This window comes from Zea mays, chromosome 2, assembly GCF_902167145.1.
Source record: "Zea mays cultivar B73 chromosome 2, Zm-B73-REFERENCE-NAM-5.0, whole genome shotgun sequence".
NCBI lineage: Eukaryota > Viridiplantae > Streptophyta > Magnoliopsida > Poales > Poaceae > Zea > Zea mays.
Window position 1 is genome coordinate 111605324 of NC_050097.1, and position 25049 is coordinate 111630372.

At 42.9% G+C, this 25049-nt stretch overlaps 2 pseudogenes; both read left to right on the plus strand.

Moving 5' to 3' along the window:
• LOC103648850 (uncharacterized) lies at nt 1-22257 on the plus strand (annotated as a pseudogene).
• Nucleotides 21256-24004, plus strand: LOC103635147 (uncharacterized; annotated as a pseudogene).
• The last annotated feature ends 1045 nt before the right edge of the window (nt 24005-25049 follow it).

A 25049-nucleotide genomic window follows, 5' to 3' on the forward strand; every position in this document is an offset into this window, starting at 1 on the left:
ATGGGTCAGTGTGCCGATGATCGAACAGATGTGAACGCGAGTGTGACTGGCCAGTGGGCCCCGCTGGTCGGTGTAACAGCGCGGTGCGTGGCGCATGACGCGTGACTGGCAGGTGGGGCACTCCAGTCAGAGCGAAGACACCAGGCGCGCACGAGGCGGTGTGCTGACGCGCGGGCCCGGGTGTCAGTGACGCGGCGCTGAGGAGATAATGGGCTGCGCAGAAGGAATTGGGTATTGGGCTAGATTGGTGTTCTGCGGCCCAGGTAGCTTTTTATTCTTTTCTTTTTATCTTTTCTGTTTTCTGTTTTCTTTTCTTTTTATTTTTCAATTCCCAATTTGAACTTCAAATATGAGTGTGAATCTAGTACCCAAATTAAAGGTAAACTTTAATCATACCCGTATGGTTGGGTTTATATTTTTATAGACTTTGTTTTATATTTTATAATATCTCTATCTTCCTTTTCTATTTTCAAATCAATTTTCGATTTAGGGTTTACTTTAAATCCTCATCCCATTATCATTACATTTTATTCATATTATTATTGCTTTTAATGCACAAACAAAAATCCAAAATGATGCAATGGTTTATTTGTGTCGTAGTGAAGTTTTACTCATTTTTAAACATGACCAGTCACATGTGATGATAAATGGAGATGCACATATATTCAAAGGAGACAATTCCTCCTTTTATCCTCCATTACAATTTGAGTATTACACTGCTTCCACAAGAACCTCTCCGCCTGTGCCGTGGAAATCGAGCACCGCTCGCTGGAGTGCCAAAGCCTGAGTGCCGTTCCTTCGATCTTCACTGCCGGTGTCCCACTACCTCGACCATCGACCGGAGCTCCTACCCAACGCCGACCATCCCCCCTGCCTGCCATCGTCCTGTGTGGAAGGTAGAAGAAGAAGCAAGTTTTGCGATCTACCCCAACAGGCTACGTTTAATTGTGTTTAGATCCCCTGCAGCAACTTCTCTAGTTCAAAAATATGTATTTGAGTTCAAATAAAATGATGTTTATGTTACTAGCTTTGCAATTATTTGATAAGCAAATTTTAGTTTGTAATTCTATTTATGCCTATATTTCCTGTTATGCAATTCGAATTATGCTTGATTGGGTCGAGCGTAGTTCTCCAAATAAAAGGTAGATCAAATTTTTTAGCCAGAAATAAAATATATAATTACCTTTGCTCTTAATGTGTGATTTAGAATCAAGACTCATATGTTCATGCGCAGTATATGCATATTGACTATTCGCTAAGAAATAGTAAAGTTTCTATTACCATTGAAATAATATATTTTGTGACCATGTACATCATATGCTAAATAGTACAATTGAATCAGTAGTTCAATTTAGTTCTCTTAAAATTAAGGTTATGGAACTTCTCAATAATATTGTAATGTCTACTATAATTTCCTTTTAGAAAGAAAGAATAAAAACCCACATGCTATCCAGTAGAAATAATTAATTAGCTAATTAATCTGGCTCCATAGACTTTGTTTTAGCATTATACCTATGTTATTTTAAATGAATTTGTATAGCATGTGTTTCCATAATTTCTTTTATAAGTGTGATTTGTATGGCGTATGTTTATGTAATGGTGCATGTTTATGTAATGGTGTATGTTTATTTATTGGTGTATGTTTTCTTTTTGTATGGCGATGTGTGACGTTATTAGAAGCTGATTGTGTGGTAGAGGATCCGAGTTTGTTTGAGGACGACCCACAGGACACGTTCGAGCAAGGCAAGTGGATTCTCTCTGCATTTCTGTTTGTATCCAAATAATGCATATAATAATGTTTACTTTTTGAATATTTGCATAATTTGATGGGATTTGTCTAAATAAGATTTCCTAGAAATACCAATCCTATTCCTCGATTACCCTGGGATAAATACTATTCTTAGCCATTTTTGCTACCGCTCAACTTGATAATTATAATGTCACTCTTTAACGATACTATTGTTCCCAAAATGAAATTTGTATTATGATGTTAATCCGATGGTTAAACAAGATTATTTCATATTAAATGGAACATGGAGTGACCACCTAGGATAACAGTGCAACCACGAGTGCTATCATGGCTCTGGCTTTGGTAATTAACTTAATGCGCTTAGTACCTAGCAACCTTACCTGAAATATGGGCAAGAGGGGGAGCGGCAGTGGTGGCAGCTCACATTAACATGAGGACGTATTCTTGGCTAAGGTACCTCGCCCAGAGGGCCTCCACACCGACTTAGAAACCTTAGCAGGTTACTTTGTAATAAGTGTATTTTGTGAAAACCTCATAGTGGATCCCTAGCCATTCACCTCGGCAGTGTTTAAGGGTCTATACAACCCAGGCTAGATGGGATACATGGCTTGTGGGTAAAGTTGTACCACCTCTGCAGAGTATAAAACTGATATGTCAGTCGTGCTCACGGTTAAGAGCAACCTGGACCCTCACATGATAACTGAACATAAAGATGGAGAATAAATCGTGATTCGATGATTCACAAATGGTTTGCTTAAGTGATTTCACTTAAGTGTTTTTGATGTAATCTTATGCCTTTGATTAATTGGGATATTTGGGATACACTTATTAGTAAGACAGGTGTTCCTAATAAAATATTGACCAACTAAAATGCTTACCGCTTAACCTTAGCCTTACCTTGTTAAACTTGCATAATTTCCCCCACTTGCTGAGCCCCGACCATAAGTGAGCTCACCCTTGCTAATATTTTGATCAAAGGGTGATGAAGAAGACTTTGATGGAGATTTTGATGAATACTGAGTCTACCGATGCGCCGGTCATCTTCCTGTGGGAGACTACCCATGTTATTTCTGCTATACTTTAATGATACTGTTTAAGATACTTATGTCTGGATGATGTAATAAAGTTATTCTACTCTCTTTACGTCTTTATTGCATTGTTTTTTGATATATTACACTTGTGACGTCAACATATGTGTGGAAAATGGATCCTGGCACACATATACTATGCATTCGGTTTTGCCCCCAGAACTGGGTGTGACACCGCACCGACCCACGGCCGGCCGCGCCAGGCCACGCGCAGGCCATGCCCAAAGCCGCACCACCAGGACCGCGCGCGCTGGGGCCATGTCTGCGCCGAGCATGCGCTGAGTCACGCCACCGGGCAGGGACCGCACCCGAGGGGCTGCATGGGGAGGGGATCGACTAGGGAAGGAGAGAGAGAGGGGAGGGAGGAGAGGGACGACAACAACCGCTCACCGGGATCCAACCTAGGGCAAGGAGAGAGGTGGAGAGAGGTGGAAGAGAGGGAGAGGGAGGTTACTGTGCGGGAAAGAGAGAATGAGGGGGGAGGGGCGCACATAGGGTAGGTGGGGGGCACCTAGGTGTGCGCCTAGGACCGGGTTGGGTCGCGCCGCGGGTCGGGCTAGGCCGCGAGCCGAGCCGACTACCCTCTAATCGCTCTCGCCTGCTTCTAATCAAGATCATCCCGCGAATCGAACACCAAACTAAACGAACGCACGCCTAGGCACAACATCAGAGAAAATAAATATGCTCCGGCATGATGCAACAACAATATCAACTTAGGTATTGGTTACACGCGATACGGACACCAGTCTCTATATTGCTTTGAAAATAGGAGGAATGAATGAAACTAGAAGAGAAAAAAAAGAGTAATGCCTGAATTTGTTGAATATTGGAGAAGAAAATTTATACCCACAAATTCAGGGTGTTACAAATCTAACCCCCTTTACAGAATCTCGCTCTCGAGATTCAAGAAGAGGCTAGCAAGAAAATGAGATTGGTTCATTGATTTCTCATAGCTTCTTATAACTCAACTTTGACTCTGGCAAATTTAACTTGCGGACTTGTTGCTTGACCTTCAGGTGCTCGAGACCAATTGATATAAATCTTGAGGATCCACAGACGCTTCCGCTGCGCCACTTTGATCTTATTGGTTGAAGTTGATCGCGTTGTCTTTGTCACACCTGGATTTAAGGGATAAAGCCGGGTGCATCTTATATGTGCGCCAAAGAAGAACATCACATATAATGACAAAGTGTATAGAGATAAATGTAACACCCCTGGTGTTACTGGCACTAAAAATTGAATAAATAGAACTTCGAGGGCCTAACTATGAATGTTAGAGACACAAGTAAATAGTGAGAAGGGTTCTTAACCAGTTATTCAAATAGCCGGAGTCCTATGTGCAAAGACGACATCGCGGGCGCGCGCGCGGGCGCGTTTCCCTGTTCGTGGGCCCAATCGGGCTGGTTTGAGCCCATTACTATTCATTCCTTTTCTTTTTCTTTTTCTGCCAGGCTTAGGGAATTTATAGAAAATTCTCTAAAAATGATAAAATTATGGGTCCAATTTTACTAGACTCCTAAATTCCTCTAGTATTTAATAAAAATAGTTCCAAGATTTTTAGCCCCAACCATGAATTATTTAGTATTTAAGAAGGCCTAAACCTAGTCTTTTGGAATTTTAGAAATTATTGGATAGCTCCAAAAATCATAGAACTTTTTGGGTAAGCTTAATTTGATAATTAGAGCCCTTGGGTGAAGTTTGACATGTTTTGGACATTGTTTGATCCGCAAACCCAAAACCCTAACTTTCTAGGTAATATTTGCCTTATTCTAGTGGAATACTGACTCAGAAAACCCTAGTTTCCCTAGTGTACCGTGAAGGAAAGTTGTATTAAAAATACAACTTGATGTATCTCTATTTTAACTACATATTCATAGCATCACATGAGAATTCATGTATATATATGGTTATGTATAGAAAACGAAGAAGAAGTGAGTGTCGAAGAAGAAGAGACTGCACCACCAACTAAGACTCCACCTGTCGGGAACTGTTTTTATTTCGATATCTATGGAACAGATCCTGAATCCCCTACAACACAAGGCAAGCCCCGATGCATTTACCTTTTCCTTGTGATTTTAAACTCTTTATCACTTGAATGATGCATTAGATGAAAGGAGTTGGGTGCTAAACCAATTGCTGCATTTCCTTCCTTGGAACTGTTTACCCTTCCTTGATTACCTGTTTTGTTAAAAAGTTTTCTGCTGCTTAGTCTTGCTTTCGAAAACAAAAATGTTTTGTTTTAACAAAAGATGATGCTTCAGATGGAATGGGATGTTTTCAAAAATAAAACTAGATGGTGGATCCATCATGGTCGTGATGGGTTCAACATCTGAAAAGATGTACCTCTGCTAGGTACTAAACTTTGGGATTTTAAATGATAAAGTTGAGACCGGGCGGGTGACATGCACGAGAAGAGAGTCTCAGTGTAGTGTCTCCGTCTGAGTCGATTAAGGACCGTGTCGATGTAGGCCTGATGATCGAGGACCTTTTAACTGGTCACATGCCTCATCATGGGTAAGCTTTGCCTCGGGCAGACCAATACCAGAAAGGCCAACACACAATGGGAGTGGAGAGATGGCAAGAGTAGCGTGTACCCTCCATGGCAAGAGGCTGGACGGTGGTGTATCTGTGCTCTCGGTTGGCGTGAACCCGGTCTGGTCTTGAGAAACCCAGTGGCGAGTTGACATATGCAAGGGTTAAGTGCTACATATGTCGTGTGATTGGAGATCCTTAGCTGAGTATTAATCTATTCGGATCGCCGTTTCTTCTCGGACATTAAGACTTGGTCACTAACTTACACGTAGCAATCCAGTAAACTAAAGGGATGATGAAAAGATGGCTAGTGTAGGCCAAGCGCTTGAACTAGGATAGATAGAACTCTAGATTCAGGTAATGACTTAACTTAACAATAAAACTGGATTTTTAAGGATCCACTATTAGTAAGCATTTTTGCAAATAGAGTCTTTGATTCTTGAATAGCCTTACCTTGACTCCCTCAAGCCAGCATATCCTTGAGAGTCTTTTTCCTTTGTTGGGTAAGACTTGCGAAAGTACACTTCGTACTCAGGGTTTTCGAACCCATGTTGTTGTAGGAGAGGAAGCAGCGGAGTTCTGCTGTTTCTGTTCAAAGGTGGTACCCAAGGAAGAGCCCCAGCAGTGAAGGTGGTCACGGGAGGACGTTTGCCTCCCACTTTGAAATCAATAAACTTTTGTGCGGGAGGGTGTTTTGCCTCCCTGGTCTATTATAATACTTTATGCAATCATAATACCCTGATATTGTAATAATAATACTCTCTCTCCATATATGTAAATTAAATTATTGTAATTTGCTTTCGCTAATTCTTTCCTCCGATGTGATGTAATATCTGCGTGATGTGTGAAGCGCTCTTGGGCGTAATGATGAGGATATAGTTACCGAACTTGTCAAGTGATTATGTGCATCTATAGGGTTGTCCAAGGTCCCCTGGACAAGGACAACTATAGGTAGGCCTAATACCTTGGGAGGTTCCGTCACAGTTGGTATCGGAGCGAAACCCATCTCTTCAGATATTATGTAGTACTTCAAAAGAATTTTTAAACACTTACCTAGACATATTCTTTCATTCTTACCTTACCACTTTCTGGTAGTCCCTTATCTAGTATAGTTGGGTAACAGAGTGCAATATATAGAAAGTTGGAGATCAACGAAAGTCGATTCCATAATTATCAGGTTATGCATACATCATGTTTAAGAATATACTAATAAATCTTCCCCTCTTATGAAGATATGGCATGTACTAGGAAAACAGCACGCAAATCTACTGGACCTTTTGGCGTGCCACAACATCAGTTAGCTTCTAGGCACGAAGGAAGTAGTAGTGGCAGTAATGACCCAGTTTGTAACATCCTGAATTTAGGGGTATAAAATTTCTTTCTTAGGATCATCCAAATTTAGGTGTTACTCTTCTCTATCTCACTCTGGCTTCCCTCTCTCTCTAGTTTTCTCCCTCTCTTTTTCTTTTAATTAGAGTTAGTGGTATTAGTGAAGGATTATTTATTTTATTTTGCCCAAAACCTATGAGTCATGGAATGTTGCATCATATTGAGTCTAAATATTCTTTGAATTGTTGCATATATTTGATTTGGTTTGAATTTGAAACTTGATTTCAATTTGAATTGAAAACCCTAGAGAAATTAAATAGAAAAGCAATTAGAAATTCCCTGGAAATAGAAAAAGCCATTTCAGCCCATTTAGCCCAAGCAGGCCCAGCCTCGCGCGCCCCTTTGTGTCTGACAGGCGGGCCCCGCCTGTCGGCGCATGCCTGAGCGCGCTCACTCCCCCCTCTCTCTCGCTGCACCGTGGGGCCGACCTGTCGGCGCTAGTTTCCTCGCGTGCGCCCACTCTCCCTCTCTCTGCCCCACCGTGGCCAGCCTCCTTGTCTCCGGCGAACTCTCGTCGCAGGACGGAGCGGCGCCACCGCGCCCAAGTCAGCCCTTGGCCGTTAGATCTTGGCCGTCCGTCCGAGATCGGATGGTTTAGACTTGACCCGAGTAGATCTAATCCTAGCCCTCCGATTTGGATCTGACCGCCTCTCTCTCTTCCCCCTCCCCCGCGTCTCTGCCTCTAGGCCCGGCTGGTTAGCCTGCCCTGGCCCACTGACATCCTAGCCCAGCTAGTCAGCCATGCCCGCGCGCCGGCGCCCATACGATCTAATCTGGGCTGTTGATCTCTGATCCGATGGCTGAGATTACCCCATACCCCTTCGCGTGTGAGTTGCCCTTAAGAGCCCCTCTAGTTTTAGGAAATCAACCCGCCATCCTCTGTTTTAGCGCACAGGTCCCTGGTTTCTTTTGAATAGCCCCTTGTACTTTTATTTAATAACAGATTTAGCCCTAATTTCATATTTCATACTTTAAAACTTGTTTATTTCATATCTTTTCATATGAACTCCAAATTTAGTGGTTTAAATTGCAAAATGTTCACAAAATTATTCTCTGTTCAAATAAAATATGACCAATTGTAATCTGTATACTTTATTTTTACACTTAGAATATAGGATTAATGTGTATGTTAATTTATTTATTTAATGAAATAAATAAAAGAAGAATCCTAGGAGTTAAAGTATATTTAAGCTTGTGAGATTAGTGTTATGCATTACATGAATTCATTTTTGGTTTAACCTTTAGGTCTTAATGACATAAATAGAATTAGGTATGTAATTATGGATAACACTTAAACGATAATCAAATTCCTAAATGAGAGTAGTCCATCTTATAATTTAATCTTTTCTTTGTTTAATTTCTACTTAACCTTTTTGAGCTATGTTCCAACACATAGAGAGTAATTAATCCCCAATTAGGATTAGTCCATTTTAAAAATTGATATCATTCCCCAGTACTTAATACTACACCTTTTTGAGTTGTGTGCCAATGTTTATACATGTTTGATGTGATGTTCATTAATACCTTCCAAATGTATTGAATGTATGCTCACTTTATTTAGACAACGAGCAGCTTGTGGTTCCTGAGTGTGTTGCCGAAGATCCCTCTGAGCAACAACCTGGTGAAGGCAAGTGTCCTCAGACCTATCTTGTCCTACTTTACTTCATAATTCACTCTCCCGCATTACATTATTGAAACTTAAGGATTGACTAGTCTCTATTTACCTTACCCTTGTTTACCTTTTTGGGTTAATCATGGTTAGCTTATGCTTTTGCTTTAACTTAATCAATGAACGTGATGTGATCTTTTATGATACGATGATGTTATCCCGATGAGGTTCCTGTGATTACTTTAGGGGGGCTCAGGCTATTTTCTGAGTACCTCTCCGTAAGGACCTGTTTGGGGAGTGACAACCCGGGATAACAGTGCAACCATGAGGGTGGAATGGGACGCCCTTAGCTGATTAATTAGAGGAACCACAGGAGTAGTTGGCTTTGCCGTAGGGCCGTCAATGGGGTCTGGGCACAGTACTTGCTCTACCGAGGCTGGCTGCAGGGGTTCTTTGTTTTGGTTTTGTTAGTCACCCTTTCTCTTGGGAGATGTACTGTGTTTGTCAAACTAGAGAAACCTAACGGGCGGCTACGACCTCTGGGAAATCTTTGTAAAGGCTACGTAGTGAGACCCTGCTAGGTCACCTTGGTAGTGATCAATGGGGAGGCTAGAACCCTGGGCAGAATGGGAATCACGGCTTGTGGGTAAAGTGTGCAACCTCTGCAGAGTGTTAGAAACTAGTATATCAGCCGTGCTCACGGTTAAGAGCAGCCTTGGGATCCTCTTTGATTAGAAGAACTTTAGTTACTTTTATGATGATGATTAGCAATGATGGTTATAATTTTGATCTCTGGTATTTTCTCTTGGAGGGAGTGCTTCTGGGTAATAACTGGGTTTATTACTAAAATCTGGCTCTACTCATAGTAATAAAACTTGACCAACTAAAAGCAACTGCTTAACCTTAACTCCACATATAGCTAGTCCACTTTAGCTAAACAGGACATTTGCTGAGTACGTTGATGTGTACTCACCCTTGCTTTACAAACCACCCCACCCTAGGTTGTCCCCACTGTACTCAGTGCTCAGGAGGTGAAGATGGTAACATGGAGGACTTTGAGGAGTTTCAGGACTACGACGAGTTCTAGTTTACTTTAGTGGCAAACCCCCAGTCAGCTGTCTGTGTAGGCTTATCTTCTATGTTTCGTTTCTCCACACTATGATATTATTGTTGAACCCTATGGATATGTATTAGACTCTATGGATGTCTCGGACATCTTGATGTAATTAAGTACCTTTTTGTTATTTAATTTGAGCATTGTGTGATGATGTCCAATTATGTAATCATTGTGTACGTGAGTTCTGATCCTGGCACGTACATGGTTCACATTCGGTTTACCTTCCAAAACCGGGTGTGACACAATTGGAGACCTGGAAGCCAGGGTGGAACAACTTCGGTCAGAGCTACGTCACAGGAATAGGGCATGGGAGCAGGACAGTCACCGTATAGCGGAATTGTCAGCTGAATTCAGCCGCTTACAGTACGAGATTTCAGAACGGGATTCAACCATTGATTGGGCCGTCAACTCTCGTTCGATCGCTTGGGACCGCGAAGCAAAAGCTCTAGCTCGTGTGGCAGAGCTTAGTGCGTCCCTCGAAAGCCTGCAAGTGTATTGTAATACTTTACATGAAGAAGTACATGTATTGTATGCTCGACTGCACCCGGACGTGCCTTCCGATGTTGCTGCAATGGGAGCCAGACCATCGGGAACAGCAAATGAAGGACCTAATGGGGAGTTGGACCTTTTTAGGCCCCCTCCTTCCATGAACCTTGCTGACAAACGGTCTCCTGCAACAGGAAATGAAGTAACAAAGGATGAAGAAGACTAGAATAGTATAGTTTAGATATTATAATTATGTAAAATAAGTAATGAAGTCGAGTTGTACACTGGAATCTGTATAATTATTACATTTTGGTAATGTAATATGATGGTGTATGCTGGCATGTTATATTTTTTCCAAATGTTTCTTTGTCTCAGATACCATCACGGACTCGCACACATGATGGTGCGGGGACCTCCCGCGGTAGGGAGGATACTCCCAACCCACCACCAGTACCACCGACTTTGGCCGAGGCTATCGCTGCCCTGGTCAATGCCACCGTCGATAATACGCGCTTCTTGCACAAAATGGTGGGCAATCAGTTCCAACAGCATGGTGGGAGAGCTCCTCCTCAAGGACCGCATGAAACAACATATTTGGAATTCTCTGAGACTCGACCCTCGCTCTTCATTAAAGCAGAAGAACCTCTAGAAGCCGATGAGTGGGTAAGAGTGATGGAATAGAAGTTTGGATTGATTCGATGCACGGAGACACAAAAGCCATTATTTGCTGCACAACAACTAAGAGGGCCTGCCAGCACTTGGTGGGCAAATTTTTCAGCAATCCAACCGGCTGGGCATCAGATTACCTGGGAAGAATTCAAGATAGCGTTCCAGGAGCATTATGTTCCAGAGGGAGTGCTCCATATGAAATAAGAAGAGTTTATCCGGTTAAAGCAAGGGGGAGATACTGTAATGCAGTATCTCAACAAATTCAACCATCTCTCCCAGTATGCTATTGACCAAGTAAATGCGGACTTGAAGAAAAAGAATTATTTTATGAGGGGACTCAATGACAGGCTTCAGCGGAAAATGGCAACATATGCTTGGACCTCACCTATAGTAAGGCTGTCAGTACGGCACTGGCAGTGGAAGCTAAAACTGTAGGACATGGAAAATCCAAGGGGTTTGGAGGTGAAAGTTCAAATCAAGGGCCTGAGAAGAGAACCAGGATGGTGATCCAACCTTTTAACCAAAATCAATCTTTGCCTCGCCCACCTTCATTTCCATTCAAGCAGCCTATCTTTATTCGTCCCACTATTGCCCCCGCTCCTACCAATTAGACGAGTGCCCCTGGTACTCATTTCCTTGCTCTTCCCAGTTCTTCCACTGGTTGCTTCAACTGTGGAAAGTCCGAACACTTCATCAAGGACTGCCCATACCCGAAGCAAAATAAAACCAATTTCCAGCAGAATTCTAGGAACCCCAATCAAGGAAAGGGGAACACAGCTAATACTTCAATGTGCAAGAATTTCAAGAAAACTGGACGGATTTATTATACCCAAGTAGCTACAACATCGGAAGGCGAGCCGATAATGATGGATACGTTCCTTGTTGCCAATTACCCAGCAGTTATTCTCTTCGACTCTGGTGCATCGCATACCTTCATAAGCAAGAATTTTGTGGAAAAGCATTGCATTCCTTGCACTGAATCAAGGGAAGGATTTATTATCCACTCACCTGGGGACGGATATTTACTAAGGAAGTAGCCTTCCACATACCAGTAACGTTAGCCGGATGGGAATTTCCTACCAACATGATTGTTTTAAAAGGTCAAGACATAGATGTAATCCTGGGCATGAATTGGTTAGCCCAGCATAAGGCCATCATCAATACAGACTTAAGTACCATCAAATTGAGCCATGGTCGTGGAGAAATTCAATTGTCCATCCTTGTAGCTGTCCCAACCAAACCATCTGGACGAGTTTATGAAGCTATCGTACAAGAAATCTAGGATATTCCGGTGGCATGTGAATTTCTGGATGTCTTTCCTGAAGATTTGCCTGGGTTGCCTCCGGAAAGGGATGTGGAATTCGTGATTGAACTAAAGCCCAATATGGCTCCTATTTCTAGAAGATCGTACCGAATGCCACCTAATGAATTGCATAACCCAAGACTCAACTATAGGACTTGCTTGAGAAGGGGTTCACTAGGCCTAGTTCATCACCATGGGGATGTCCAACAATTTTCGTTAAGAAGAAGGATCAGACATTACGAATGTGCATAGACTATAGACCCCTTAATGAGGTCACCATCAAGAACAAGTACCCTCTTCCTCGGATCGATATCTTATTCGATCAACTTACTAGAGCTCGGGTATTCTCCAAGATTGACCTCAGGTCAGGTTATCATCAGATCCGTATTTGACTCGAAGATATACCCAAGACCGCATTCACCACGCGGTATGAATTATTTGAATATTTGGTTATGTCTTTCGGATTGACAAACGCTCCAGCCCACTTCACATACTTAATGAACTCGGTGTTTATGCCCGAGTTAGATAGATTTGTGGTGGTCTTCATTGATGACATCCTGATCTATTCCAAAAATGAAGAAGAGCATGCTAAGCACTTACGAATCGTGCTAACGCGCTTAAGGGAGCATCAGATGTATGCCAAGTTCAGCAAATGCGCGTTCTGGTTGGAGGAAATACAATTTCTAGACATATATTATCTGCAAAAAGAATTGCGGTTGATCCTAGCAAAGTCAAGGATATTCTAGAATGGAAACCGCCAACTACAGTACATCAAGTTTGAAGCTTCCTTAGACTGGCTGGATATTACCGCAGGTTCATTCTAGATTTCTCCAAAATTGTTAAACTAATTACGGGTTTATTGAAGAATGATACAAAGTTTGACTGGTCCTCAAAATGCATTGAAGCCTTCGAGCAGCTAAAGGTCTTATTAACCACTGCTCCGGTATTGCCTCAACCGGATATAGAAAAGCCTTTCGTTGTGTATTGTGACACATTAGGTAGTGGACTCGGATGTGTCCTAATGCAGGAGGGCCGAGTCATAGCTTATGCCTCAAGACAACTATGCCGGCATGAGGAGCACTATCTGACTCATGATTTGGAATTAGCTACAATTTTTCATGCCCTTAAGATATGGTGTCATTATCTGCTAGGAAATACTTGCCATTTATATACAAATCATAAAAGTCTGAAATATATCTTTACCCAGTTAGAACTGAACATGAGGCAGAGAAGATGGCTTGAGCTAATTAAAGACTATGACATAGAAATCCACTATCACCCAGGAAAAGCCAATGTGGTGGCAGATGCATTGGGTCAAAAGGCTTCCTGTCATTGTCTTATAGTAAGGACCCCTGACACCACACTATGTCAAGAAATGGAAAACTTAAACCTAGGTATGATACAACACAGAACTTTGACACAATTAAAGCTTGAGTCAGTTCTTCTACAGAGAATTATTGATGCCCAAAAAACCAACAAGGGTATGAAACATATTCATGAGAAAATAGAAGCCGGCAAAGCAAATTGCTTCAGAAAAGATGACCAAGGAATAATATGGTTCAATGATTGCATAGTTGTGCCTAAAATGCTGTAGTCCGCTAACAAATTTTGGATGAAGCTCATCGTAGTCGATATTCCATTCATCCCGGAAGTACTAAGATGTATCAAGACTTAAAGCAACACTATTGGTGGACAAAATGAAGATTGAGATTGCACGCTATGTGGCAAGATGTGACACCTGTAGACGTGTCAAGGCAGTGCATATGAAGACCGCTGGACCACTGCAATCTTTGCCCATCCCAACCTAGAATTGGGAAGATATTAGTATGGACTTCATTGTGGGATTGCCCAAAACAGCCAAAGGTTTTGACTCTGTATGGGTTATAATTGATCGGCTTACAAAAATAGCCCATTTTCTACAGGTCAAAACATCTTACCCGGTCATCACCTATGCCCAGATATATATTGCTCATATTCTCAGTTTGCATGAAATTCCAAAAACAATAGTGTCGGACCACGGACCACAATTTGTATCCAAGTTTTGGGAAGAGTTACATAAGTCCCTGGGTACTAAACTGCTCCACAGTTCGGCCTATCATCCTCAAACAAGTGGACAAACTAAGAGAGTAAATGTAACACCCTAGGTGTTTATATTCCGCTCGACAACGGGTACGGATTTAAGCATGTAATATCAGTGGATAAAACAGATGCTAAACTCTAATTATTTTCGACTATCGCGATTTTAATATCACATCTGTTTCATCTGTCGTGAGTGTGACGTCGTTTTTATTTTTATCTATTTGGACTCGTCCTAAATTTTCGTGCTGTTCGGGACATATTTGTTCTGAAAATTGGTGCGTCCGGTGATTATTTAAAATTCACCGCTCACGCGAATACGAAATTCGGAAGCTCGACCCACTCGGACGATTTATCTCGGTCCAATTAAATAGAATTCGTCGACTAAGGTTTTCGGCGCAAATAATTCTGTCTCCACTCGTCAACCGAGAAAATCGCGTCTGAGAATTTATAATTGAGATTCAATTCTCTACATAAATTATCTGTTTACGTGGAATCAGGTGTCTTTCAAATCAAATTGAACACCGTCTTAAATACGGTTGTTCACACCGTTCGGATTTGTTCTGACGACGTCTCGCCCGATCCAAAACTTTGGATATAAATAACAGGTGCAAATTCATTTGAGTCTAAGGTATTCGCCAAATTAAAATCATGTCACGATTACTGTATACCCCGTATACGTCGCTAAGAAAGGTTGGGATCTTAAATATCTATGATTTTCGGTATAAAAAAATGGAGAAAAGGAGAAAAGAAAATCCCAAAAGAAAAATCTGGTGCCGTCCTCTCTCTCCCTATTTTTTTCCTTTACCGTGAGGCTTATCTCTGCCGCTTCCTTCAGCCTGAAAAATCCCACCGCTCTAAGTCTCCTTCTTCCTTATCACTTACGCGCGCGGGAGCTTTATCTGGTCGCGGCTGCCGTCGGTCGTCGTCATCGTCGTCGCGCAGCTCCTCCACGCCCGTTTCTCTCTCCCTACGCCCCGCGTTCCTTCTCTGCACTGCTTCCTCTGCTCCATCTTCAAGCATGCCGCGCTCCAAATCGCCTGCTGTTCCTCTTCCCCAGCCATGGCCGCGCCTGGCTCGCCGGTGTTCAGGCCGCGGCTTCCTCCTCCAACTCCGGTCGGCCAAGAGCCTAGCTGCCCCCTTGCTTCTCTCCCTCCATTTCCCAGCAGCGCCCTGTCCCTGTCGAAGCCCTTCTATGGCGCGCGTGGATTTCTCCTCCTCCATCCCCAGCCAGCCTGTGAGCTCCTCCCTCCTCCCTGCATCCATGGAGCTCGGCGCCCATCTCCATGGCTCGCCCTGCGTCCAGCCGCCGCGCCCGGTTCCGAGTCCCTTTCCTGGTCGAGTTCCCTACTCCATCTCTGCCCTCTGCCGGCGCTCCAGCTCCTCCATCCATGGCCATGCCATGTTGCTCGTCGGTGCTCGCCGCGGGAGACGGCGCTTGGTCGCCCAACCTTCCTGCTCCTCACCGGCTGTCGCTCCCAATCTTCAGCTCATCGACTCACCGTCGTGTTTCTTGTTCTCCCTCATCAGTCGGCCTCGCCGTGGCTAAGTATGTCCGCCATGCTATGTGCTTCGGTCTTTGGTCGCTGCCTATTGCTCACCATCCCCTATTCGATCTTGTCGTCAAGCTTCGCCTCAGCCTTAGCTCGTCGGTCACGCTCGTCAGATGTGCGATCGAGGACTTCAGCTGAAGGCCGTCGTCAGGCAACTACCAAATCGAGTTGTGATGTGGTGAGCCGATTCACTATTTTTATTATCGGTTTTATGATCGTAAAATAAGACACTTCGTATACGTATACGATTAAGTTAGAAATTCTAGTAATGCGAGGTGTGCACTTGGTAATTATGGCTAGATTCGTTATTATGTCGTTAGGGTGTGTGATATTAGGGAGTCGATGATAGAAGTGAAATTCTAGTTGTTGGGCGATGACGGGAAGGACGTTGTTCATCGCGTGCTTAATGTTTGATGGATAGTATGAACTGAAATCATCGCTGTTCTCACGAATTTTGTATCGACTAGTAAAAGTACACTGGTTCGCTAGTTTTTATTATTAGTTCAAGGCTTCGATTAATTAGTTATATTAGTTGCGTCAGTTCTCTGGACGGTAGTAACCGTGCGTTGTGGTTGTATTAATTGTTTATTAAAATGCTTCATCGTATATAGTGTATTGGTTTATATAAATGTATACATATGAGATGTGTAGGTGATGAGTAGGATAGGTTTAGTGTTCTAATTAATTAGCTGATAAGTTGTGTTTAGGCTAATTATATTAAATATGTATTGTTTGTTATTTCATGATGTTTGCGTTAGATTCGGTTAATCTAGAGAAGCGTACTTATTGCGCTCAGTCGTACATCGATAACTAGTGTTTTAGTATAAAATTGTACAACGCCTCGCCACTAGGTGTTTAATGCGCTATCGTATAGCACTATTTAGATTTGTGCTATTTCTGTTAATATGCATTTATGTGCATCGTGCATTTCAATTAGGTACGATCGTTGATCGCGTAATGTGGAAGACGACCCCAAGTCGACCCAGGATAATGCAGAGATTGGACATCTCCGCAAGACGACGTCGTCAGTCGGACAAACCTGAATATGGATAATCTGATGAATGCCAAGACAAAGGATGGTCAAGTGGACATCGTCTAACAAACACTAACTTAGTGTTACCCAGGCAAGCCCCGGTGCATTTGCCCCTTCCTTGTGTTTTAAATGCTTTTTCACCTTATCTGATGCATTAGGTGATAGGAGTTGTGTGATAAACAATTGATGCATTACCATTCCTTGGAAACTCCTTAATCTCGGTTTTACAAAAAGAACTGATAATGCTTAGCCCTGCTTAGAAACTAAAAAATCATTTGTTTTCAAAAAGAATGATTGTGGAACATTGGTTATGGGCCTTTCGTTTCAAAAATCAAAGCAAACTTATGATGATGATTCCACTTCGGCCGGAGTGGGTTCATCATTTGGAAAAGAGTACCCCTGTCGGTTACCAAAAATGGGAAAATGGTTTGAATACATCTAGACCAGACGCTGAGCGGACGTGGTCGCCCGTCTGTGTCGATTAAGGACCGTTCGATGTAGGCCTGTTGTGGTGGAGACCTTGCAACTAGCCATATGCTCCGGTAAGCCTGAACCCGGCTATTCCATACGTGAAAAGACAACCGCGCACTGGGCGTGGGAGATGGTGGGAGTAGCGTGTACCCTCCTGGCTAGAGGCTGGATGGAGGAGTACTGTGCTCCCGGGTAGCGCGGACCGGTTCACGTTGTGGAGGATCTGTGGGAACGGTTGACATATGCAAGGATTAAGTGCTACATATGTCGTGTGGTTAGGGATCCCCAGCTGGGTATAATCGGTTCGAATCGTCGTTGCTCCTCGGTCATGGAGACTCTACCCTCCGACCACTCATCGTAGTTGACAAGTGAAATATGAATTGGCTAAAAGAAAGCTAGATCAGGACAAGTGGATGCTCTAGATTAGGCAAATCTAGATTCAGGAAAAATACTAAACTTGTGAAGTAAAATTTTGGCATAAGGATTTACTACTAGTAAGCTCTTCTGCAAAATAGAGTCTTTGATTCCTGATAAGCCATACCTTGAATCCCTCTAGCCAGCATACCCTTGAGAGTCTTTTCTTTAGTCGGGTAAGTCTTGCTGAGTAATTCCATACTCAGGGTTTTATTCCCTGTTGTTTTTCAGGTTATAGTTTTGTGCTGCTATTGATGGTGTTAAGTGCCGGTGGGCTCGGCCTTCTTATAAGTCTAAGTAATTCTTCTATACTTCTTATTGAGGATGGTCACTTGAGCTAGCATATATTTCAAACTTATACTTTTGTAATCACTCCGATAAATATAATGTAAAAAGTTGATAATAAGATTTCCGCTTCAAAATTATTGGTGTGTGATTTGTATTTACTTTATCCTGCGGTCCTGGTTGTTAGTGGTTTATCCGAGGTCCTTGGGGCACTCGGACGGATCCTGTTAAGTTATTTGGTGCACATGCATTGCCGTCTGAGGTCTTTGAGACAAGGGTGGGTGCATGTGGGCCCAATAACTTGGGAGGTTCTGCCACATCTGGTATCAGAGCAAGATTAAGTATATACGGTCACATACGTATTTTCAAAACAAAAGTTTTGGTTTCGAAAAACCTATTTTCAACTAAACACATTGTTTGGCTTTGAAAAACAGTTTTGAAAAACTATAATGCTAGCGACATCCTCTGTTAAGCCCTAAATTAAGGACTATTAGGTGGCTTAGTTTAAAACCACTAACCCACAACCGGGGGTATTGCATACATGTGTATTGTTATTTTTGAGGCCATTCAGTTTTGAATGGATCGACGCTCAAGGTAAGGTGAGATGTGAGAGCATGACCGAACAAACGTCGGTCTAGGGAAGTGCTTAATTGTGGCACTTGATTATATACATGTTTTACATATGTATATATGAGGGCTGCGATGTGGAGTATTTACTTTTTCAGGAATTCAGTACCCCATGGATGTGTATGGGTATACAGACATGGGAATATTGAGAAATGTATTGTACTCGCAACGACGCACCTACGCTCAGGTAAGAAGGTGAGTTACCATAATGAGTTACCTTGTGGTTAAAGTGTGGCAACGGCGCCTATGCGTGGCTCGGCGCTTAATGATGAGCTGGCCTCCATATAGAAATATATGGAGTATAAACTGTGGTAAACTGTCATGTGTGAATTGCATCATTGGGAAATTGGGCTGTGATGAAATTTTCTGCAGGTACACTAACCTCGAAAACGTATGTGTAGTTGACGACTAGCAAAATACCGTGAGAGTCGTAAGTATGCCACCGATATAGAACGCTAATGCCACATTATGTTGGCAAAATCAGTGAGGACGAATAAGACGAGCATGCATCCTGATTGTTTCATCTTGTTTGTCACCTATATATCCAAAATGCTTCTCTTATCCTTATTCCAGTAACCGGTGATTGTAGATAATGTGGTGTAATGTTGTATTATGAACTTCGATGAAATAGTTGTCCTCCGTTCTTTAGGTAATCTATTTAGGTGTTATACGTGTTTGCTCTTGTATGGATGTGCCGATAGACTGTTGGTGACTTGATTGCCTAAACCGAAAACTAGGCTATGTTCTTAATTAGTGAACCGAGACCCAAATTTGAATTTTCCATTATCACTCCATGACCAAGCCCATGCAAATGAACGCTTAGATAATCTCTTTACTGGACCTAAGATGCACTCGGACTTCAAATAAGGATCTTGAGTCCGTGTGCTAGACAATAATTCGTGACTCTTTTGTAGTCATCTTCCCATCCTAAATTATGCCTTTGCTCGATTGGTGCAAGCTGATGTTTCTATCCTACTTTGAATCTTCTTGGAAGCCATGTCGTTATTTTATCAACCTAACCTAGGAAAGATATGTCAGATCATTTTCTTGAGTTTGATGCCTTTGGTTTCCCCATATCTATCAAAGGCATACCAACTTAATCTTATGATTGTTTTCCCTCCGTATCTAATAGATATTAATCCTTGACCTTGTAATTTTTGCGATGGGCATAGAAATATGTTTGGGCTGAAATAACAGTCTTCCATCGTACTTCTTTCATCAAGTTTAGGTTATGGCCATACCTTGTTTATTTCATCGGGCCATGCTCTATTTATCTCTCTACTTGTAATTATTTTTACAGGTGGAGTATCTCTTTGTATATTGTCATCCTGACTCAGTCCATTTGTGTCTTGTGAGATTTTTTATTGGTTATGTCTGGTAATGGCGTTATGACTAAAACTGACGATGCCGCGACGAAACCGAGGGCCTTCTGTGTGTGCGCACACATGGTTGTGCTACTTGGCACGCGCTGGTATCACGGTTAGTAGTTGTAATCCATTATGAGACTATATCAATGTGTTATCTTGGCACAATCTAGTTTTAACATGTGAGATCCATTATTGGTACTGTTCGGTAATGGTGTCATGATTAAGGACTCATGGTGCCGCAGCGAAATTGAGAGCCTCCTGTGAATGCGCACACAGGATTGTGCTACTTGTCGGATGCTGGTATCAAGGTCTCTGGTCATAATCCATTGTGGAACTACACTGATGTGTGATCTTCCGTGGACTCCTCCCTTGAAACAATTTCTATGTTGTTTGTCAAATGATCAAGCAACATCTATCATCTCTGTTGGATAAAAAGAGCATACCACTTTCATGTGTGGTCTCTTTCCTTTTGATCTTGGTAGTGACTACTCATACAAGTTCCCTTTACGTCCTTTGTGTAAAGGTGAAGGCTTGGAGCTTTTTAGTGTTGGAAAACAACTGATTAGCTCTCAAAATAGAGATCTGCTTCCCCTGCCACTGAAATGCAGGAGTTTGTTCATTCGCTCTTTTATTCAATCCATGTATTCCCTAACCAAGTCGGTTCATCTTGTATAGAAGAAATAGATGAACAACCAGACCAAATGGATTTCTACCCAAATGCATGATCAACTGTTAACAAGAATGAACTCTCAACCCTTGGCTTACCGATGGTACTGAGAAGACATGCCCAATGTCAAAAGTAGTTCAACAAGTTGGTTTTAACTAACTTGTAACTGCCCAATGAACAAAGGTTGAGTTGGAGATCGATTTGTCGAGTTATCTAAACTCACTTTGGCACAAACCATCTTGAGAAAGTACTCATAAAAACCAAGTTAATTCGACGAATGACCACCTATTCATCGTCCTAGTCATGCCTCGATCACCTCACGTGTGCTTTCCCAGCATATGTGATCAAGTCGAGCCATGCCTAGTGCTCGATAAAATGGACTAGTTGCGAAGTCCGCATCTACAGGTCCCTCCGCTGGTGATTTTCTCGAATCTATATCACCTTTTGGGGACTTGGATTCTCTAGCTAACACGAGTTAACTGTGATGTTATTAGACATTCACACCCATCTCGTGTGCTATGAACTTATTGTAACCACTTGTTGGTAAACCTCCTTCGGTGTGTTTTACCCAAGATGGTGCATCTGGTTCTGTTTGGGTAAAATCATGTATTCACCGCTCGCTCAATAGACTCAGATAGTACAGTGTCATTAGAAAAAGTAAACTGTGCACATGGAACCTTATGTGTTCTTCTGGCAGACATCATCTCTATTGGTGGACATTTCTAAATTAGCCTAAGGCGATGCATGTTATTTCCACTAGAAAAACGACATCCTGAGACACTCGCCCATGTTTGGAACTGTCTCACGATTACCGCTGATATGGACATGGGTATATGCTTCTGTACCCTTAGAAGTCTTTCGCTCCGAATCTCGGGACGAGATTCTTTTAAGGGGGGAGGGCTGTAACACCCTAGGTGTTTATATTCCGCTCGACAACGGGTACGGATTTAAGCATGTAATATCAGTGGATAAAACAGATGCTAAACTCTAATTATTTTCGACTATCGCGATTTTAATATCACATCTGTTTTATCTGTCGTGAGTGTGACGTCGTTTTTATTTTTATCTATCTGGACTCGTCCTAAATTTTCGTGCTGTTCGGGACATATTTGTTCTGAAAATTGGTGCGTCCGGTGATTATTTAAAATTCACCGCTCACGCGAATACGAAATTCGGAAGCTCGACCCACTCGGACGATTTATCTCGGTCCAATTAAATAGAATTCGTCGACTAAGGTTTTCGGCGCAAATAATTCTGTCTCCACTCGTCAACCGAGAAAATCGCGTCTGAGAATTTATAATTGAGATTCAATTCTCTACATAAATTATCTGTTTACGTGGAATCAGGTGTCTTTCAAATCAAATTGAACACCGTCTGAAATACGGTTGTTCACACCGTTCAGATTTGTTCTGACGACGTCTCGCCCGATCCAAAACTTTGGATATAAATAACAGGTGCAAATTCATTTGAGTCTAAGGTATTCGCCAAATTAAAATCATGTCACGATTACTGTCTACCCCGTATAGGTCGCTAAGAAAGGTTCGGATCTTAAATATCTATGATTTTCGGTATAAAAAAATGGAGAAAAGGAGAAAAGAAAATCCCAAAAGAAAAATCTGGTGCCGTCCTCTCTCTCCCTATTTTTTTTCCTTTACCGTGAGGCTTATCTCTGCCACTTCCTTCAGCCTGAAAAATCCCACCGCTCTAAGTCTCCTTCTTCCTTATCACTTACGCGCGCGGGAGCTTTATCTGGTCGCGGCTGCCGTCGGTCGTCGTCATCGTCGTCGCGCAGCTCCTCCACGCCCGTTTCTCTCTCCCTACGCCCCGCGTTCCTTCTCTGCACTGCTTCCTCTGCTCCATCTTCAAGCACGCCGCGCTCCAAATCGCCTGCTGTTCCTCTTCCCCAGCCATGGTCGCGCCTGGCTCGCCGGTGTTCAGGCCGCGACTTCCTCCTCCAACTCCGGTCGGCCAAGAGCCTAGCTGTCCCCTTGCTTCTCTCCCTCCATTTCCCAGCAGCGCCCTGTCCCTGTCGAAGCCCTTCTATGGCGCGCGTGGATTTCTCCTCCTCCATCCCCAGCCAGCCTGTGAGCTCCTCCCTCCTCCCTGCATCCATGGAGCTCGGCGCCCATCTCCATGGCTCGCCCTGCGTCCAGCCGCCGCGCCCGGTTCCGAGTCCCTTTCCTGGTCGAGTTCCCTGCTCCATCTCTGCCCTCTGCCGGCGCTCCAGCTCCTCCATCCATGGCCATGCCCTGTTGCTCGTCGGTGCTCGCCGCGGGAGACGGCGCTTGGTCGCCCAACCTTCCTGCTCCTCACCGGCTGTCGCTCCCAATCTTCAGCTCATCGACTCACCGTCGTGTTTCTTGTTCTCCCTCATCAGTCGGCCTCGCCGTGGCTAAGTATGTCCGCCATGCTATGTGCTTCGGTCTTTGGTCGCTGCCTATTGCTCACCATCCCCTATTCGATCTTGTCGTCAAGCTTCGCCTCAGCCTTAGCTCATCGGTCACGCTCGTCAGATGTGCGATCGAGGACTTCAGCTGAAGGCCGTCGTCAGGCAACTACCAAATCGAGTTGTGATGTGGTGAGCCGATTCACTATTTTTATTATCGGTTTTATGATCGTAAAATAAGACACTTCGTATACGTATACGATTAAGTTAGAAATTCTAGTAATGCGAGGTGTGCACTTGGTAATTATGGCTAGATTCGTTATATGTCGTTAGGGTGTGTGATATTAGGGAGTCGATGATAGAAGTGAAATTCTAGTTGTTGGGCGATGACGGGAAGGACGTTGTTCATCGCGTGCTTAATGTTTGATGGATAGTATGAACTGAAATCATCGCTGTTCTCACGAATTTTGTATCGACTAGTAATAGTACACTGGTTCGCTAGTTTTTATTATTAGTTCAAGGCTTGGATTAATTAGTTATATTAGTTGCGTCAGTTCTCTGGACGGTAGTAACTGTGCGTTGTGGTTGTATTAATTGTTTATTAAAATGCTTCATCGTATATAGTGTATTGGTTTATATAAATGTATACATATGAGATGTGTAGGTGATGAGTAGGATAGGTTTAGTGTTCTAATTAATTAGCTGATAAGTTGTGTTTAGGCTAATTATATTAAATATGTATTGTTTGTTATTTCATGATGTTTGCGTTAGATTCAGTTAATCTAGAGAAGCGTACTTATTGCGCTCAGTCGTACATCGATAACTAGTGTTTTAGTATAAAATTGTACAACGCCTCGCCACTAGGTGTTTAATGCGCTATCGTATAGCACTATTTAGATTTGTGCTATTTCTGTTAATATGCATTTATGTGCATCGTGCATTTCAATTAGGTACGATCGTTGATCGCGTAATGTGGAAGACGACCCCAAGTCGACCCAGGATAATGCAGAGATTGGACATCTCCGCAAGACGACGTCGTCAGTCGGACGAACCTGAATATGGATAATCTGATGAATGCCAAGACAAAGGATGGTCATCAAGTGGACATCGTCTAACAAACACTAACTTAGTGTTACCCAGGCAAGCCCCGGTGCATTTGCCCCTTCCTTGTGTTTTAAATGCTTTTTCACCTTATCTGATGCATTAGGTGATAGGAGTTGTGTGATAAACAATTGATGCATTACCATTCCTTGGAAACTCCTTAATCTCGGTTTTACAAAAAGAACTGATAATGCTTAGCCCTGCTTAGAAACTAAAAAATCATTTGTTTTCAAAAAGAATGATTGTGGAACATTGGTTATGGGCCTTTTGTTTCAAAAATCAAAGCAAACTTATGATGATGATTCCACTTCGGCCGGAGTGGGTTCATCATTTGGAAAAGAGTACCCCTGTCGGTTACCAAAAATGGGAAAATGGTTTGAATACATCTAGACCAGACGCTGAGCGGACGTGGTCGCCCGTCTGTGTCGATTAAGGACCGTTCGATGTAGGCCTGTTGTGGTGGAGACCTTGCAACTAGCCACATGCTCCGGTAAGCCTGAACCCGGCTATTCCATACGTGAAAAGACAACCGCGCACTGGGCGTGGGAGATGGTGGGAGTAGCGTGTACCCTCCTGGCTAGAGGCTGGATGGAGGAGTACTGTGCTCCCGGGTAGCGCAGACCGGTTCACGTTGTGGAGGATCTGTGGGAACGGTTGACATATGCAAGGATTAAGTGCTACATATGTCGTGTGGTTAGGGATCCCCAGCTGGGTATAATCGGTTCGAATCGTCGTTGCTCCTCGGTCATGGAGACTCTACCCTCCGACCACTCATCGTAGTTGACAAGTGAAATATGAATTGGCTAAAAGAAAGCTAGACCAGGACAAGTGGATGCTCTAGATTAGGCAAATCTAGATTCAGGAAAAATACTAAACTTGTGAAGTAAAATTTTGGCATAAGGATTTACTACTAGTAAGCTCTTCTGCAAAATAGAGTCTTTGATTCCTGATAAGCCATACCTTGAATCCCTCTAGCCAGCATACCCTTGAGAGTCTTTTCTTTAGTCGGGTAAGTCTTGCTGAGTAATTCCATACTCAGGGTTTTATTCCCTGTTGTTTTTCAGGTTATAGTTTTGTGCTGCTGTTGATGGTGTTAAGTGCCGGTGGGCTCGGCCTTCTTATAAGT